This window comes from Rattus norvegicus, chromosome 1, assembly GCF_036323735.1.
Source record: "Rattus norvegicus strain BN/NHsdMcwi chromosome 1, GRCr8, whole genome shotgun sequence".
In the NCBI taxonomy this organism is placed as follows: domain Eukaryota; kingdom Metazoa; phylum Chordata; class Mammalia; order Rodentia; family Muridae; genus Rattus; species Rattus norvegicus.
This window is the reverse complement of record NC_086019.1, coordinates 233,058,052-233,065,282: the sequence shown is the minus strand read 5'-3', so window position 1 is coordinate 233,065,282 and position 7,231 is coordinate 233,058,052. Positions and strand designations below refer to the sequence as shown.

At 41.5% G+C, this 7,231-nt stretch overlaps 1 long non-coding RNA gene across 1 annotated transcript; it reads right to left on the bottom strand.

Moving 5' to 3' along the window:
• Nucleotides 1–4,806: 4,806 nt before the first annotated feature.
• On the bottom strand, nt 4,807–6,308 carry LOC120100006 (uncharacterized). The gene is made up of 2 exons (XR_005499609.2): nt 5,858–6,308; nt 4,807–5,060 (listed from the first exon to the last, which is right to left on the bottom strand). It is a non-coding gene; the product is annotated as an uncharacterized LOC120100006 (long non-coding RNA).
• Nucleotides 6,309–7,231: the final 923 nt, after the last annotated feature.

Here is a 7,231-nt window from a genome sequence, read left to right as displayed (position 1 = left end):
GAGTCTTGTTGCTATCTTTTTCTTCCATTCCCTCTTTGACACACCCCAACTGATGTTCACTGAGATCTTCTCTTTAATATAGTCCTGCACTAACACTTGCCTTAGAGTAATGGGGGTAGCAGGGAGACAGAGAAACTGGCATATTCCATCCCTTTAGCTGACTCAAACTTAAGCCCCTAGGGAAATGGAACGATTGATCCAATTTCAGTCATATGACCATTCCTCATCAAGTCTTCTGTAAACACAAGAATGAGTCATGAAATAGCAGGGCTTCTTGGGCCTTTCCATCATCAAAGGTGGTAATTGGGAGCAGTTTCCAGGAGAAGGGTCTTAGGGCGGAAAGGTCCTTAGATACATGGTGGCCAAATTCAGCACACTGCATTTATTTGTAATATATGTTCAGAGTTTCCTGTATAGCTCAACACTACCATCCAAATCTTATCAGAGGTTTGCATGTTAAGAATACAATGCCCTCTCCTGAGCTCATGCCTGTATTAGAAATATAAAGCAATATCCTCCACGGCACATAGACACAGCAAACTACTAATTATGTGGGCTCCATATCTGTGGCAGATACTTGCATGTGCCCTCTGGTTTTATTTTAACAAGTCAACAATTATGCAGTTTGAAAAATGAACAGATAGGAATAGCTTTTTAAACAAGACACATTTTAACTAACAGATACATTTTGCCATGGTGATTCAGATCACCAACTCACGGCACATTATTAGAATGACTCATTCCATTATTTGAAAAGCCTTTAGGAAATAAAAGTCAAACCCAAATCTAATTTAATCCAAAAAGCTCTGCGTGCCTCACCTTCTTTGCCCCTCCCAATTAATTCCAAATAAAGTAATGAAATTTGTTTGCGGCTATTGATTCTAGAGCCTGACCCCAGAATGCATTTCTGGCTAACTAGTTACTCCAAAAATGCTAATGGCAATACAGACCACACTCCCCACCAAGATGTGTTTTATAGTTAAAAATTAGGCTCATGAAAGGGAACTGGGAAGTCTGTGCTACAATAGTTCCAGTTACCTGTATTTGCTGTCACTGTATTCATGAAGAATCAAGAAACCTCCTCAAGGTCTCTCAGGGCTTTCTAGGTCCAACACAAAGCCATTTTGTTAGCCACTGCCACTATTTCTATCCAATTCTTCCTCTCCTGTTCCTGAGCATGTCAATGACAAGGGAGGCTTTCTGAAGAGCATTCCATAGTGGTACCAGGTGATAATGCTCAAAGTACTCCCAAACATACAGATCCCCCATCAGCCAGGCCAGTGCTAAATTCCAAGCACAGCTGAGAACACTGTCACCTTGCCACCATATCATACTCTGCTTTCTGACCTTGGAAAGAAAGAGCTCTTCTCAAGCCTATACATTCCCAAGAATTCAACTTCTGTTCCAACTCTCAACCAAGAGCCCACAAGACAGTATTTCTCCATTCATCTAAACAAGTACTGAGGTGAAGAAATAATGGTGTGACAGTGTACAGGGAAGGGTCACAGGATGTCCACCCCTTGTTGCCAGAAGCAATAAGGTGCTATGTCCAGCCGCTTGAAAAATTCTTGTCAATTCTCAGCTAAATTAATTGTAATCAAATCAAAACGACAGTGGGGTGTGTCTAAGCAGTGCTCACTAACCCACCAGCATGGACTCCGAGGTGGCACAACCACAAATAAGGCCCACAGAGAATTCACGTGAAGTAACTAGAAACACAGAAAGTTGAAAAAAAAGTCCCAAACACACTCAAACACATCTGAAAATTACATGGAGCATCTGAGAACACCGGAATTGAAACAAAAGACAGCTCTTAGCCAGTAGGTGAGCATAATACTTACAAACTGGAATTAGAAGCAACACCAAGTGCTGAACACAGTAAGTGCCATTTAATATTTTAAAAGAATGACTTTTACACACACACACACACACACACACACACACACACACCTCTGAATGTACAGATGTACTCACCTCTCAGAAAGAAACTCACTGGGTATCCTTCAAAGTATGGACACTAACAGAACATAAAAAGAAAAACCTTCCAATTCCTCGACGACGACAGTCTCTACACTCAGTGAACACTCAACACAGTTGCTAAGGTTCCACCGCGGTGCCTCCCAGCTTGGTGAAGTTAAACATCTGTGCTTGTGGACAAGTGATGGGAATCTAGTGTTAGGTATTGGACCTCAAAAACACCTCATAATACCATCTCAAAAACATTCATAATACCGATATGAATTGAGTTTCTTGTATCGACACTGGAGTAAGCCAATCCCCATTGACTCCCTGCAAACATCTTACGTGGCAGGCCTTGTGACCGTTAGAAATCTGAGCTCAGAAAGGTTAGGCGATTTGCTCAAGTCACACACGCTGTGGCAGACACCTCTGTAGAATCGCACAGCCACGCCTTGCTGTTATGGAATGGGACATAAAAAAAGATGACCACTGCTGCGCTCAACTGCATGAGGGCCACTGTTGTGGTCTCCTTGTGAATTATTCCCCAAAGGCTCATGTGTCCAAACACGTGTCCCCTAGAAATTGCCACTGTTGGGAAAAGGTTTTGGACATTTGAAATGTAGGGTCCTGTTGGCTAAAATGGGTCACTACAAATAGACTTTGAAGGTTCTAAGCACCATTCTTCACTTTATAGCCCAAGTACTTCACTATCTGTCTGTCATGTGGCTGGCAGCCTCTAGCTCCTATGGTCATGGGTTTCTCACCATAATTTGTTGAACTCCATGAATCACAATAAACCTCTTGTTCCTTAAGCTGTTTGTCACCGTGATGAGAAAAATCAGCTGCCTTTACCCTCTGCTATTCATTTCTTCTCCCAATCTCTGTGGAAGGGAAGAAGGCCCTCCATTCTTACAGAGGCCTATGCTTAGGATTCTACCTATACTTCTTATATTGCTTCACAAGAAGCCATTATGGCTGACAGTCTCCCACACACACACACTTCACAAATGCAAATGTATATTTCCAGGAGGTAAATATTATATTTAAGTACAATTGATCAGTGCCAAACTGGCATAAGGACCCACATCTAAGTCAAAGGTCAACTCTTTGTTTTACATTGACTAGGCAACTTCTCAGATTCTCTGGATTTGGGTTTATATGATGTCAGTAGCCCTTTGGTGTGTGTATAAGGTATGTAATAAATATGGCTTATGTGAATAGTAATTCTCTTCCAAGAATCCCACAAAAAATGTGAGATCAGAAATTTCACCCTTCTCCTGACCCCTCTCAATCCCCAAATTGTGTCCCCCCAAAACAAAACAAATGTGCTGCTATTTCCTGAGCTCTAAACACAGTCAAATATAAATCATGGGAGAAAGTGTCTTCTTCCTAGCCAGGCATGAGCTGTCTGTGCTAAGAGCAGCTCTTCATTTCTCTCCTGCAGACCCACTTCTGACCCAAAACTAAATCCTCAGGCCTCTTACAGAGGCCTTGTTGTTGCCTAGGAACCCTGGCAAAGAAAGAAAACAGTAGTTTCACTCTGGTCTGGTATAAAGTTTGAATAAGATACTGTATCTTAAAAATTGATTTTGTATACTCTCTGGGCCAACTTCCTGGGATTAGACATTTCTTTTAACACTTCGTGTTTTCCTCAGGCTTCTCAGATAGCTGCAGAAGTACAATAAATGCAGAGCACTGGTAAAGCTGAGCTGTAACTCAGAAGCCAGGTAATAGGTGAAAGAAACTAATCCCAGCTGAAGGGAGCTCACTCAATGGACCCTGACTGTCCATGGGTATCAAGAGCACGGCATTATGAGTATTTATGGCGGAATATGGGGCCTGTTGGGAAACAAACTCAGCAGGGGCCCATCTACCCTAACAGCTGGGGATCATTTGGGGTGTTAAGATGAAGTTTTAAGGGATACCATTTAGATAAAAAATCATATTTGAAACAAGTTATGCGTATGCTTCAAGTGCCATCAAGGACAGGGTGAATCTGAGTTTGCTATGCTTCATGAACATCTGGTTGCTTTTAAACTTAACTCATCTAGTACCATAAAGTAGGATTCAGTTTCAAAAAAATCTCCCATATTTTTATATCGGGATGCCCTAGATACAGAGGTTTGTGAAAATGTTGAAAAGAAAAATAGCATATATATATATATATGAATATATCATATGATATTTCATCAGCTGACTTTTCAAACAGCATTGATTGAAGGGTGTGATATGAACAGTGGCTTAGCATGTGAATTTTAAAGTCAGATTCCAACTCTACCATTTCCTACAGGCTGGGAGGCCTTGGAGAAGATCTTTAACTTCCCTGAGCTTCAATTTTCCAATGTGTAAAAATGTCCTGTCAGTGCCTCCCCTACTTCTGTGAGGAGATCTAAATGAGTTTCTGGCCCATAAAAATTGCTACGATAGCATTAACTTTCATCATTGTCATTTAATAATCTTTACTTCTTACTCTGATTTTCAAGAAAGTACTTGATATTTATTAGAATTACAAACACCAAGTTTAAATGGTGGCCATGTATGTATATTCAAAAATTTTCATGTGTATATATAATTTTGATATACAGATATAAATTATTGGAAAGAGAAGCAGTGCAAAAAGTTTTTCTTGACAAACGAACTTCACAGCTACGCCAACCAAACTTTTTTTTTGACAAGTTTCAAGACCTTGAAAGATCCTTTATGAGAACAAAAGGTAGAAAATGTACTTTAAACAATTTTTAAGTTATCATTTATATTCAAAGTGATAATAATAAAGGAAACATTAGCACAAAAAATCTTTACTTCATTGGAATGCTTAGGTAAATAATTCAAAGTAGGTATCACGTGTTTATATCAAACAAGATTTGTTGCTGTTTATTTAAGAATTAAAAGGCCTGAGAAGATGACTCAGTTCATAAAGTGTCTTCTGTGTAAGCATGAAGGCATGCGAGCATCCCTGTAGTACCTATGTAAAAAGCCAGGCGTCCTGCTGTACTCCTGTAATCCCAGGACTGGAGAAGCAGAGATCAGAGGATCCCCGGTGCTTGCAGGCCAGCCCGACCAGCCAATCAATGAGCTTCAGGGTGATGAGGGACCCTGTACTGGAAAACAAGGTTGAGAAACAGCTCAGGAAGATACCAGATGATAGCCTCTGGTCTCACACAAGAGTATATGCACACACACACACACAAACACACACACACACACACACACACACACACACACAAACACACACACACAAGCACACACATACCTATGTACCTATACAAATACACCCAGAATTAAATGATACATTTCACATAGCAATGTGTCAAATGCAGATGTGCATTAAGTAACTAGCTAGTTAAACCCTCTTTGAGCCTGCAAATAAAATCCCGATGACTTCCCAACCAAAGTAACTGATCACTATCAACTTCCACCCATCTTGATCCAGAGCTTCAGTTCACTTTGTGTTTTCATCCTGGTTAGTCACTCGGTATAGGCTGAGCTAACCTGGAGAAGGAACATTTTTTCCTTCTGCTCTCCTTCTAACTTTGTTGTTTAATCTTATTCATTTATCCAAAAAGGAGAAAGAAACAAAGTAAGCAAGTGATAGCGTCCTTTCACTGGGTCCTGGTAGCTTCTAGATTTTTATTATTGGTGTAGTCTGTTGATTTCAGTCCACTAAAATTCACTTAGAGGCAGGCTCTAATCCAAGTGCCGTGTGAATCACTATTATCTCCACAGGGACCTCTCTAATATGCACCTGCAAGCAGGCTCATGGGTGTCTGAAGTCCAGGCTGCTGCACCAAGGAAGACCTTGCTCCCAACAACAGACCATCTGCTTTGCAACCAGAGGGAAAATGCTAACGTTACAATGTTGTTTTCCCTGAAAACCCTTTACTAATTGTACACTTACCTTAAAATAAAGAGCAAATTGTTACCCAAGAGTGTAGATTGTGAGATTCTGGACCAGTTTCCCACTGTGTTTCCTGGATCCTCCTCCATAGTCCAGCAACACTGACTTTCACATAGTTCCAATTGGCTCTGACCTGAACTTTGCGTGGCTCCAATCCTCCAGTGGCTACCAATCTTGCTTCAGGGTGAGCAAGACACAGGTCCATGCCTGAAAGACTAGAGTCTGCCTCCTCTTTCACCAGATAAATTTCTACCTATTGTAAAGTGAGCTTCGTTTTCTGTTAATGAACACTTAGAATCTTTAAAGTGGTATATAAAATTTGCTTCTTCTGGGTAAGCCAAATTGGTGTTTTAGAAGGCGTGGTCTGTCCTTAGCTGGTCTCTAGCTTCAGTCTCTCTCTCTCTCTCTCTCTCTCTCTCTCTCTCTCTCTCTCTCTCTCTCTCTCTCTCTCTCTCTGGGTTTTCTCTGGTCAGTAATTGCACAAGGCAACCTCTTAGGTCTGGTAAGAATTTATTCAAAGAATTTTAGCTTTAGACCACATTCCCTGGTCTACCCTGCAGATCACACTACACTGTGAGTCACTACCTCAGGCATGAAGTATTTGAGAATTTCAAAAACTGTCACTGCCAGTTTGCAATATAGTTGTAAGCACACATTAAAAATATCCAAGGGAAGCAGACCAATGTTGGCGTCAGTCTATTTTATGTTCAGAAACCCTGTCTTTGGTGAAGGAGGACCACCTACACACCTTGAGGGGGGATGAACACACTGTGCAGAAGCCTGAGACTGCAAAGGCCACCTTTCATGTCTAGTCTGGACAAGTTTGGGGTGACGGCTGCTTAGTGCTCCGATGAGCTACCCAGCTCTCTGCCCTGGAATCCAGCCTTGCTGTTGGCACGCCCACACTTTTCCTCCTTACCTCCTTCTACATTACTTCTTTCTAGTCTCTTCCTAATTCCAACTCCTAGGAAGGCTACTCACTCCGAAGACCACATCAGGTCACAGGGTGAATAGACTTCACTGATTTAAAAAATAATAATAATAATCTTAGTTCTCCAAAATCAAACTGTGGCTACTTAACAATGTCATCTTCCACCCTCACCCCCAGGTGAGTGTCCTGACATCTCCGGTCTTGCCAGCGTACGGAAGGATGGATGTCCGCTTTGGTACATTAGATCGCAAGTAAAGACTTGCCTTTTCAGGAAACAGTCTATCTGAAACCAGCATAAGGAAAGACACTCGCCCTAGCCGATGTCTGCAAGGTGTTGTTGCTATCTGTCCATAGGTCCAAGAGAAGGCTAGCATCGAATCTCTCAAAGCTTCTGGGAGTTCCTGGGCAGAAAAGTTCACAGCTGAGAGCCAGGCCTTCAAAAG